Below are 13,453 nucleotides of genomic sequence, written 5' to 3' on the forward strand. Positions count from 1 at the left end.
AAACTTTTTATAATTCATGATGTATAGTAGTAGTACAAGTTCGAGCACTACCAAAAACATCTCTTGCTCTAAAACAAATGAGAGTTAATCCTAATATTCGTTAATTCGTAATGGTAACTGGCTGCCATTTTTAAAAATTTGGTCCTAAAATATCTTTGCTTCTGTGTACTCCTTCATATGTATCAGTGGCTCCCGTTTATAGTGAAACCGTAAATAGCAAATTTATAGTTGGAACATTTTAGCTTCAATTTCCCCTTCACGTCTTATTATGTATTAATGAATTTTTCAGATCGAAATTATGGCTCTAACTAATTTTTTATTTGGTCTCTTCGACTTCGCTATAAACACGCACAAATGTATTTCCAACAATAATTTTGAATGATTAGAGTCATTTTTTATTTCATTTATGTATAGGTAGCTTGTTTTCGTTAAAAACTGTTTTATTTAAATTTATTGAAAAACTTTATTGCTTTCCTCCGTATTTTCTAGGCCAGCGATTCTCAACCCATAGTCTGGTGGGCCAGCACTGGTCCGTCGAAAAATTTGACCGGTCCTCCGAGATTTTTGTCAATTCACGTAAAACAACATTCCTTTGCACAAAAGAAACATAAATAGATAAATAAATTAAGTTAAATTAAATTAAAAAATATAGTAATGCATTTTTCTTGCGCTATGATTTTTCTCTTACTTTGCACAATTTTCTAATTTTTCTCAAAGGTTTATTTAATTAGGTGTACCAATTATTTTTCTTTCCAGATAAGGATTATTACATGTAAATCACGAAACAAAAGTTATTTTAAGTAACAGTTATCGAGTGCCACGTAAAATTTTTTGACCCCCCCCCCCCCCCCCACCAGTCCAAGTTTTTTTTCTTTTCTTTTTTTCAGAAATGTTTACCGGTTCTTGACTTACAGAAAGGTTGAGAAACGCTGTTCTAGACGACTTTAGTTTCTGTTACTGCTCACTGCCGTCCCTTTTTCTAATGATTACAAAACAGACAATATTTCAGAAAAAAAATGCAAATAAAATCGTTTAAAATCTAAACGTAAAAAATGTATCGTTTTCCAGACAACCCTTTTGCTTAATACGGGCAACTAAAATAGAGTAAAAAACAAAACAATTTTTAAAAAATAATAATTTCTGGCAATTTTCGAAAAAGTATTAACGTAGAAATCAGAAACCATGTTCGCTGGCTTTCATCTTCTCTCTCTTTTATCAAACCTTCCTCCCTTCACTTCAGATGATGTTCCTCTCGTGAAACGATCAGTTGCCTGCGGTGAACCACGAAATACGGTTTTTCTTGCGTGTGGTTGTATAGAGGATCTCAAATAACAGTGTTATAGAAACCCCCGATGGCCCCAAAGTGTAAAGTGTTCGCCCCAACGCCTCTTGCGGGGAACCAGAGAGGAGTGCTTTCCGCTTTTCTCGCTTCCCTTTCACCGTGCAGTCCACTATGGCACCATACCGAGTTCGCTCCGGCGCCATATTTGGTCGCTGTTGAAGAAAATTTGATCAATGAGGTGAAGAATCAACAAATGGGCCATTTCACGGGAAAATGGACATTTAGTCCTGCACGTGACAGCTCATAGAGAAGGACGTCTCGAACTTAAATTTTAGGTAGGATAGAATTTGCTGAATGGTACTCCAAATTTCGTCGAATTATGGTAATTTTGGCGAATCATCAGGCAAAAATTGCCGAATAAGGAAATTTTTGAAAGATTACAGTGACGTCCTGTGACCTCTCATCAAGGCACCGCTGCTCGTGAATTTCATCAAAAATAATAATTTAAAAGGATCATGAACAAAATTTTAATGCTTAAAAAATCACAAACGTAGGTGTGATTTCTTTAGCAAAAAAGTTTGTCTATTATCTTTTAAAACTTCTGCTACAGTATCCACAGGCAGGGTCGTTTCCATTGGCGTTCTACCTTGAAACGCTGAAGAATTCCATTCGTGACAATAGAGAAGGACTAAAATTAACCACATTCCCTCCCCCTCCGAATATTTTTTCTGACTACACCACTTTCCACAGGTACTTTTAGAATGCTGATTCCTGATTTTGTTTTTTAAAGACAGAATATAGCATTCAGTAATAACCTCAATTTTATTATGAAACTCATTTATGATTCGTGCGTAGTATTGATACTGAACGCGTTTGCCCGAATTGATTGTTTTGTCCAAGCGCCCTTCTGGTGTCGTGAAAGTTTTTTCTTTTTTTTTTTTTTAATTTATCCAAACGTTGCTCGGGCTGTATATTTTCCTACGCCATTACATTAATTTACCCGTAGATATCTATTTTCTTTTAGCTGACAGAGATTTTGATGGAATTCGAGAATAACATGAACTACATTTTCAAAATCATTTGAAATTGCGAAAACGTATCGGGAACGACATCAACTGTGTGTTTATGAGAGAATGTATGCAACTTGATCTTACAAATGAATTTTAAAATCTTTAAAGGTGGTTATAATTGAAACAACCCTACTAAGACCGATGTACGGCTGCATAACTGTATAGTTGACAGATGTTAATTCAATAAAACGTTTTCTCGATCATGAAGACACACAGCAAAAAGTTGATGATTTTTATTAGAGGAGAAAAAAATTCCTGAATCAATTTTTCCTCTCGTTGGTTTGAATTGCTAAAGTATGCCTTTTTGAAAAGTAATTCGCACGGAAGAAATCTAAACGAGCTCTTCTTGAAACTTCTGACAAAAGCTCGTATTTTTTTCAACTTTATGCCGTATTACTTTAAATGAGATATTCTTGGATTGCTCAAGAAATCTGGATTTACCAATATGGTAAACCTGAAGAAATCCTTGAACAAGAAGACAGCTTTGATGTCTTAATCATCATACATTTCTAGAAACATTTCTCAGGTGTGAGGTATTTAGTATCAAAGCCAGCTCTCACAAGGTTGTTCACTTAGTTTTTTTAAAAAGGATTAATTTTCTTTTGAAAAATTTTAGATGCACGACTTTATTATTTGTTTCCATTTTTAAATCAGTAGTATTTTCCATTTGCTTACAGCAAAAATAATTTTGATTGAGCTTATTTTTTCGTTCATTTCCCTATCAAATCCTAATTGAATTATTGTCTACCACTATTTTATGTCATGTTCTAGCAAGCAAAATTAAAAACATGAGTTATTGGAACAAATTATTATAGTAATGTAGCTGATGATAACGATGCGGTTTTACAGTAGCCGTTAAGCAGAAGCAGAGATTGAGTTTAGTTTTGAAATGAAACGAGCAGCTGTTTTGGACCTAATTGAGAGGAATTCGTTCTAAATCGTGCTGTAGCGTTATAGTATCGACTATAAAGTTTAAAATTACGAAATATATTTTTTCGACAATATTATTTTTAGAGAGTGCAGGGGTCGATCTTGTACGGATACTAAATATATCATATAAAAGTAAAAAATTCATCAAAACCTAATCGCAAAGAGCAAAGATATTTCAATGCTTACTATGTTGGTGGCAGCGGCACTCCGATAGAAAGTCTTTGTGACCTCTGAAAAACTTGATTATTTGGTAAATTTTGTCTGACGATTCGGCACTTTAAGAGACATTGTTACAATAGTCGTCCTTCTTTTTTAATTCATGATGTCTCTTTTTATTAGATGTATATATTTGTTCCTTCTCGCATTTTATCTTTCGGCAAAAGTCATTGCTTCATTCGATAAAATGAGAAACTCCCCCTACTAAAAATTGAAGTTCGGGGAAACTCCTATGGTTGGTGGTCTTAAATGGCTTCCAGGATGGCTCCCCCCCCCCATGTCTAACTTCCTCCTCCATCTTCCCACTGCTAATTTGCAAATCTCAAAGGAACTCATTTGATTGACAAGGGAGGGGCTCCTGACACTGGGCGAGTAAAAAACGAATGGAGGACACGTCGCCCCAGAGGCCTCGGCGTCATAAATCATGCGTGGAAGACACAAAATGGTCGCACGTGTTTGCGCTCGCCGCGCTTAAAAAGTCCCATTACGGGCGCGTATCTCATCTCTGGGGCTGAACCATCATCTCTGGCTTCCTCTCGCTTATCATTCCGCCTCGTCCCCCGGCTTCCGAACGGGGGGCGGGGGGTGCAGACATACGGGAGGGAAGATTTTTGATTTTTGTTCTCGAAGTAGCAAGGTGACAGTGGGATGTTCATCGCAATATAACGGAAGGGCATGATTATGAACTTAAAGAGAAATTTTATTTTTGTGCGCAAGAGTAAATCGAGATTGAAGTGATTGTTCGTTGTGTGAAATCAAAGCAAGGTGGTTGGCGGGATACAAAATGTCGAAATACGGATTTTAAGCAAATTGTAATTGCTTACGCCACTAACAAAGTCGGATTTTACTTTCTGGGGAGGAGGAGGAGGGGGTCATAACAGTTCTTACATGTATTAGGGGAAAGGAAAGTCAAGTTTTTTCCCTAAAAATATCCTTTAGTTTTTTATTTAATCTATGACATAATTTACGTCGTTTTCAACATTCATTTGCCATCTCTAGCTGGGGCTAACCCAACCTGGCAACTTCGCAATGCCGTGATTAGGATCTACGTAGCCATCACAATGCAGCCAGATTAGGTTTGTCTCAACTATAGTATGCTAATTTCCAATCCCAGATGGATAAAAAGCAACTGATTTTTCGACAACATTTTGTCCATATTTTCACTTTTTTTTTGTCACTAAGAAAGTGTTGTAGTGATCGGGACAAAGGAAAATCAAATGGTGCAATGTCGGGCGAGTATATTCCAGCAACTGACAACTGAAAAGGAGTGACGCTGAAACATTATCATGCGATACCACACTGCTCAAGATGAACCCTGGAGGAAAGTCAGTGAATTTTGATGGACTGTGCACCACTTGATTTCCCTTCATTCCGATTGCTATGTATTAAAAAAACTTTCGAAAAAGATTGATATCCAAGATGCCATCTCTAGTTATTTTCTTACAAAACCAATTAATTTTCATCGATCCGGGACTGGAAATTGGTACAATACATGAAAAAAGGTAGAAGTTAAAGAAAGGAACTATGTTCTTGATCAAAAATGAAAACTTCGCAAAAATTTATTTGTGTGAAAAAAGAAAGAAAAGAAACGACATTATTTCCCGGTCCTCCAATACATAGAGTACCATACTTTACAAATATTGGCAATATGTTTGCAAACCAAGGGGTGGGGGCGGGAGTGGGGATTACTCTCCTTCTCGCTACGGTACAGCAAATGTTAATTTGAAATAAATACCGCATTGCGAAGACATGAACCATACAGGACAAATTTCCATTTTATAAAGCCGAGCCAATACGTTTCAATATGATTGTTCATTATAGAACACACAACCTCGAAGTAAATGCAATTTGTATGATAAAAAACGAAAAATAGTTCGCTATAGAATTAATCGAAATATCAGAATCTTCATTGCAAATCGCTCGCAAAGTTCTTACGTTTTAAAGTTAACAGTTTGTATTATTTTTCACAATAGCGGCAGACGGCCATCTCTCTTGGACCATACTTCGACAAGTTACCTTTCCTTTTGGTATCCTTTAAATGATAAGGATTACAAATATGAATAAAAAATATCTCACCCTACCCAATACAAAATCCGATCGCTTCAATCTAACACTACATTGCGAGGAATAATAAATTTCCATTGCAAATTATTCACCTTGTTCTTTATGCGTTTTAAGAATTACTAGTCTGTATTATTTTTCGCACCAACAGTAGACTTATTTCGATTATTTTGACTTCTTTTCCTTTTTTTTTCTCCTTTGTCTGTTATAAGTAGGCTTTACGCGATAAGTGGTGCAAGAGTCTTGGTGGTCTTCGCATTGATATTCAAGTGGACAACTTGCCTACATGGTAGATGTTTCACGATGAGTGAAGTTGTTGTTACTTGCGGTTTGAAATGGGAATGGCTCAACTAGAGCATTCCGTGGTATTCGTCGTTTATTGCAACGGAGAAAATCATACTTACGCAACTCAGATTTTAAGAAAACACTAGCTGCTTCGCCCAGCGTTGCACGGTCTACCTCGAAAATAAAAGTTATATCAGGTGACGCGTGTTCAACACTCAGGCTTGAATCAAAAAAAAAAAAATCAGTAAACTTTTGCTGCAGATTGCAGAAAAATAACCAAAACGTAAATTTTTCAAATCTCCCGAACACAGGAAAAGCCTTTGAAACAAAGACAAGAATTTTATTTGTTCATATTCGAGAAAAAAAAATGGCAGCAGATCTTTCGTCTCAATGATTTTCTTCACGCTATAAATTTTAATAAAGCCATTGTTGCGGAAAGTTGAGTTGAAGCACTGAATAATAATTTGAATGGAGGAAAGCCTTCGAAAAATAGGGATTTTGTATCGAAATCTATGTGTCATAATTACTATATATATATGTAGTTTTTAATTGATATCTCCGCTAATTATTATCGGAGGATTATGTTAAATTTCCAAACATAAAGACGGGAAGATTACGAATCCATCGATATCTGGTCCGATGGTCAGTTCACTGTCGTTCGGGAGAAGTAACTTGGACACACATAGTTGCAAATATAGTTACATACATAGGTACATACGCACAATTTTTAGTTATATAAGATTGCCAAATTGGTTGCAAAAGAGTCTGAAAATATATTCATATTTATATGTACTACTGGGCTACTGTTAGCAGAAAGTATTCCCCCCTCCCCCCTTGACAACCACAGGGGGAAGGAGAATTGTTGTAAACATTACTTGATGTTTTTTATTAATGAGGAGAAGTTGAGAAGTTTATGTGATTTGCATTTATTTAACCAAATACCAATTTCGGAATATTTGGTTACAAATTTTCAGTATTTTGACAAATCGTCAACACCTAGAAGCTAAAGTACTGGAAAGAAAAATAAGAAGTTCATACAAGTAGAAAAAAGATTTGATTGACAATGATAGCTGAGGAAAAAAAATAATAGCAATATTGCTAAGTTAATTGTTAATAAAGGTAGCAAACGGAGTTCCAAACAAAACTTAAGCAAGTATATGGAACTTCTGACAATGGACATTTAAAACTTTACTAGCTTTGAAAATAAATCCCGGTTTTCGAGGATTTCCTCAGATGAAGTTATCAATTCAAAAGCATTTTTAAAAGATTTTTTTTAAACTATAGGTTCGTTATAGCTGTTGCGCAGTTGTACTAACAATATCGAATAATAGCAATAATGTAAGAGATACAATAATGTATAGAATAATAACAATGTAAGTTATATTGTTATAACAATAGGTTGTAATAACAATATAACTTACTGAAAATAAAGAATAATCAGACAGGAAATGAATAGTATCTCTGAAAAATCTTCGCACTATTTCCGAACAGTTGTAAGGCATCAGACTTTTCTCATAGTATTCTTTGCTTTTGAGAATTCCAAATAAGTTATTTCTTCGCTATATTAATAGAGAAATTCAAGCATTCTTTCATGCTTCCCAACGTAAAAAAGTGTTATTCCGAAAAAATCATCTGTCGAATTACTTCACAGCATTATTTAGACTTCATTACAAATAGAACAACGGAGAGTGTCACTTCTCTAGCCATAATGCATCAGTTGAGACAAATATGTCTAGCCGAGAAGAGCTTCACACTGCAAATATTTGTAACTCTATTTGTCATCCTATCTTCGGAGTTTTTTCTCCCTCCGTGCTCTGCTGTAACTCGGAAAACCGTGCTATGTTAGAGAAAAAAGAAAATTGGGCGAAGAGAAGTCGCGTTGACAAACACATCGAACATAATCTTTTGCCTCATATGCAGATGCGTTTCCTGTTCTATACCTTAATCTCATTTCCTTTCAGCCATTTTTATCAGTACAGCTCTTGGCGACGTCATGCGGATGTGATGAGAGTGACACTGGTATGATGGAGATCTGTTGTTTTATGTCTTGCATTGATTTTATGCAGTTTTTACCCTTTTTCATAACTGCAGAGGAGTTGTTTATCACAGTCATTCAGGGTAACTTGGAGTCAGGGTGCAATTTGTATGGGTGCTCACAGAAGCTCAGGTTTTGCACTTTTTTTAAGCAATCACGAATTGCTTATTATCCACACTTTACCAAAGTTGATGTTGCTCGGATTTTCAGATTTCCATGACGATGGTTGTTTTGAATATTTATTTAGACAACGAAATTTTCGTCGTCATTGTTACAAACCGTTTAAGGTTCGATTTTATTCATATTTTTTTCTTCTGAGTTTATCTCAAGCATACTTCACTTAAAAAAAAGGGTTTATGTGTAAAATTAAGTTTCTTCAGGAAGAAAAAAACCCCACATAAATAGATGAACTTAAACAGCAAAATTTCAAGCACAAAATTTCCAGATTACTGATTCTCATTATTTAAGATTGATAAGAAATAATAAACATAACGTATTATACGCTGTAATTTTTTTTTTTTTTTTTTTGAGTGTATCAAAAACTAATTTAAGATGTTTGAGACGCTGAAATGTGCGCCATTTAATGTTTTCATCAAGTTTAAACCGATTTTTTCCGATCAAAAGCAAGTGAGAAAACCAACGCACTCATAGTTTTTCATCTGAGGACATCGCATTCAAAAGTGGAGCTTTTTCGGTATGGCTTCAATGCTATTATTCTCAATGAAAGCGGTAAAGTCGGAGCTTTGTAACTTCAAACTTAATTCTTAATATGTAAAATATGTCAGCAAGTATGCTAACATTTTTATTCTAAGAGCATCGAATGTGCGAGGGACAAATTAATAAATGATGAAGAAACTTACATGAAAGCGTTTGATCTTGAGAGTTCATTTCAAACAAGCATGTTAAAATTCGGCCATTAAAATATTATTATTGCGAAACCATTTCATGCCTCTCGCAAACTCCTGGGGGTTCGCAAACCACCGGAAGAAACCGATGGTTTAATTAATGCTTTCTTACTGCCACATCCTGATTTTACAAATACAAAAGCAAAAGTGACAACCAGAAGCAGGCTTTAGGCTCTTCTATAGGTTTATTCTAGGCATTTTATCAGTCCCCAGTGAAGATCCATAACCCTCTCAGTGCCATATACCCCCTTAATCGCAACAGCTTCTTCTGGTAAGTTGTTCTAAACACCTAAAACCCTACTGAATAGTAATTTTTCTTCATTACCCGATTGTAAATAAATTGCTTAAAGCAATAACCTCTGGTCATACCTTCCGTGCAGGATTTTTTTTAACGATATTTACAAGAAAACGAAATAATAATTCTTTATATCGCCTGCTGACACGCAATTATTGAGTATAACCGTTGTTCATTATTTGTGATCGATTTTGAAGTTAGATAAGCGCAAGTCTTCTTTAATTTGAACCGACTCGATATACGTATATTCTGCTTTCCACTTCATCCCACTGCACTTCTTCATCAAGAAAAGAAAAGAGAGAGAGAGAGATGGAGATGGGGAGAGAGAAGGAGAGAGAGAGAGGGAGTCTATAGAACACCAATATGATATGTTTTACTAACAGTCAAGGACTGTGAAAAACTAGCAAGATACTTTCAAGTGGCATAATGAATGCTCTGCATTCTTCCTAAAGAGAGTTTTTCACATAAACTAAATAGAAGAGAAGAAAAATAAATTTGAAACCAGAGAAGAACAGTATAAAAATAACCCCAAAGAAAACTAACTATTTAAGAAATGACCGTTTATCGAAGGCGAGTGAAGACAGAAGATGCAAATAGAAGTCCTGTTGATGAGTCTCAACCTTTTATCATACAATGAATAAATATGGGCTCGGAGTGCGTAGAATATTCCTAATCTACCAAGTCACTTGTCTACTGCATGAAACACTTACGGTATACATCAATGATGTAGCAATTTTGGAAAGATTAAAAAACAAAAACGTCTCAAAAGCAATAATTATATAACAAAATTAATGTAAATTTTAATGTGTTTTCATCGAAAGTAGAGAACAATATCTTTTAAATGATACCTTACTTATAAAGTTTGATAAAGTATTGAGGGAAATAAGGCATTGTCACAAAAAAAAAAAAAAAAAAAAAAAAAACCCTTTGAGAAAAATTATATGCTTAGGGGACTCCACCTCCTGATCGTTTTGCCTTTTCTTTTGATGATCAATCAGCGCTTCAAATCTGGTATTGGTTTATCACAGGATAGGAATTAGTATATTAAACGGATATGTACAAAGTGCTTCGAATCTGGTATTGGTTTATCACATGATATGAATTCTTATATTAAACTAACATGTACAAAATTGTCTTATTTTATACATTATATTGTATAAACATGGATATCCCCGCATGTACCAGCACATTATCGCATAAAAATACCGTCCACTATCGCACAAATTGGTCCGTCTTTTCGCAGCAGAACATTGATTATTTCGCATCGCATTACAGAACTTCAAATTAGTTATTTTCAGTAGAAAATGGCGAAAATAACTCCCTTAAATCGCCAAAAGGGCGCACTAAAAACGCAAGTAACTAAATTAGGACTGTTCTTCGAGGACAAAGAATGGAACTTTACAAAAGTTGAGCTGGATATCAAACTTAAAACCTTGAAAATAATTCAAGAAAGTGCTTCCAAACTTCGTTCTCATTACTATCAGCTAATCGAGAAAGATGAAGATTTGCCTCCCATTGAAAAGGATCTCGATGAATTAGAATCGAAAACTGAATAACTAGAGGTAAGAATTTATCCATTTCTTTCAACCCATGAAGGAAATAATTCTACCAGTGAAGGTAAAAACAATGCATTTAGTTAGATTACCAGAATTATCGATTTTAAAGTTCACAGGTAAAATTCAAGAGAGGAACAATTTTAAAATACAATTCAATAGTATAATTTCTCGTAACGACCAATTATCAGATGTACATAAACTTCAGGCTCTTTATTTAAAGCTTTAGAAGAAAGGTATGAAAACGAGAGATTAATTGTAGAAACACATGTAAATTCAATTCTCAAATATTCTAAAACTCATCAACAATTTTCAAAAGAACTCAGACATCTAATTGACACTGTTAATAAAAATATTCGTGCCCTTAAAGTACTCAAATATGACAGAAATCATTTAAGTGACATTTTATTGATGAATATCATCTTAGAAATACTATACCTAGAATCTCGCAAGCAATTTGAGCTACCCCAAGCTCCAAAGAAAATCGAAATTGGAAGAGTTTGTATCATTTTTAGAAAAAAGATGTCAAGTTTTAGACAATGTTTCTAGAAATGTTTATCATAAAACCTCAAGAAATGTATCAAAACAAAAATTTAACTCAAAATCATTAATGATAAACAGTGATAAAAATATATGCATTTTATGTTCATCTCCCGATTATGCAATATTTAAATGTAAGCAGATTTTACAGCTGAATGTTCAAGAAAGATGGAACATAATAAAGAGACATAATTTATGTACAAACTGTCTAATAAGTTATCAGCATCAACTTTACTCATGTAAGTCCAAACATTTCTGTTCTACTTGTGGAAAAAGGCATAACAGCTTATTGCACAAAGTCAGAGACTACAAAACCCGCACCCCCTCCCGAGTGATTGGATACAATTGCAAAATTGCAGTTCACAGACAATGCCCCTGATAATGGTTCTCCCACTGTCCAAGACGTTAGGACTTTCGCTGGCTACTCTCCCTCAGCAGAGCGAAATATGATTTTGTCAACTGCACTAGTTTCAGTTCTAGATGCTTCCGGAAATCCAGTTATCGGACGGACTCTCCTGGATTGTTTTTCCCAAAGCAGCTTCATTACAGCTGCATTCGCTGATTTATTCCATTTACAGAAAGAAAGATTTAACGCATCCGTTTCGGGGATCAATGGTAGTTCAGTAAAACTATTTTCGAACATAAAAACAGTAATTTCGAATGAAAATCGCACTTTTAATAGAAAATTAGATTTATTTATTCTTCCAAAAATTACTGATGTAATCCCGTCCCATGTCATAAGCACAGTGAATATAACATTGCCTCTAGGTGTAACCCTAGCAGACCCAGAATTCGGCACTCAAAATAAAATTGACTTATTAATTGGCGCAGAGTTATTTTGGGAAATCATAAAAACTGGACAATTTCGAAAGCCTTCACCGGATTTAAGATTTCAAGAAACATTTTTTGGCTATATAGCTACTGGAACAAGCGCAAGTGCATCCGCTTTTAAATTTTGCGGTTTCGTTAAAAGTTTGGACTTTCTTGAACAAAGTATTCAGAAATTTTGGAACATTGGAAACGTGGAGGACGATAAGCGCATCATTAATGAAGAAGCGAAATTTTGCGAAGAATATTTTAGGTCCACGTATAATCGAGATAATAACGGTAAACTCATTGTTTCCATGCCTCTTAAAGAAGAACCTTCCTGCTTAGGAGATTCTAGAGCAAATGCGGAATAACGACTTGAAAGCCTTTGGAAGCAATTGAAAAACAAACCAACAGTGGTGCAATTATATCAAAATTTTATGCAAGAATACGAATATATAAATCACATGGAAGTTATCTCAGATGAAGATATCAAAGAAAAAATCTTAATATCTGCCGCATCACGGAGTATATAAACCAGAAAATCAGACAACTCCATTACGTGTTGTCTTCAACGTATCGGCCGCAACAACTTCTTTAAAATTTTTAACGATATTTTATTGAAAGATGATGTCCGAGAAGGCATTTTTGACATAATAGTCAGATTCCGCAAACATAAATACGCTTTCATAGCCGATATTAAGAAGATGTACAGGCAAATTGGAACTCATCCATCGCAACAAAATCTCCAAAGACTCTGGCGGAAAAAGACGGCAGGACATCCTATTCTCACATATAAATTAAAAACAGTAACGTACGGAACATCAAGTGCTCCTTATTTAGCTATGAGAAAACTTCAACAACTTGCAAATGATGAAGCATCAAAATTTCCTCTGGCATCTGTTGTAACTCTATATTATTTATCTATGTGGATGATGTTGTCTCAGATGCCTACCAATGGAAACATGTAACATCTGAACAGAACCCTTTAGACTTGATCTCACGCGGAGCGAGCAGTTCTCACCTCTCACCTTGGTGGTTTAAGGGTCCAGAATTTCTAAAGCAAGACATATCGGAAGAAAAAGCAACAGAAATCTCTATTAATTATCCAGACTCTAATACCTATGAAATTGAATACAAAAAGGATATTTGTTTGACATTAACAAAGGACACTTCATTTATTCAAACAATCCTTAGTATTTCTAACAGTTTTTCCAAAATTATACGCATATTTTTTTTATTTTCAGATTTGCTAAAGGTCGACGCAACTCTAAGGGTCAGATAAGTATCCAAGAAGTGGACCAATCCCCTAAATTCTTAATTAAATCTGTTCAAGAAGTGGAATTAACAGAAGAAATAGAGTTGCTTAAGAAAAACGAAGCAGTAGCCCAGAAAAGTGAACTCAAATTTTTAAATCCAATTCTAATTTACTTCCATAAAAAATACCTACATTTGGGTCCGCAATCACTGTTGC

The sequence above is a fragment of the Uloborus diversus genome, chromosome 6, assembly GCF_026930045.1.
Source record: "Uloborus diversus isolate 005 chromosome 6, Udiv.v.3.1, whole genome shotgun sequence".
Classification (NCBI taxonomy): Eukaryota; Metazoa; Arthropoda; class Arachnida; order Araneae; family Uloboridae; genus Uloborus; species Uloborus diversus.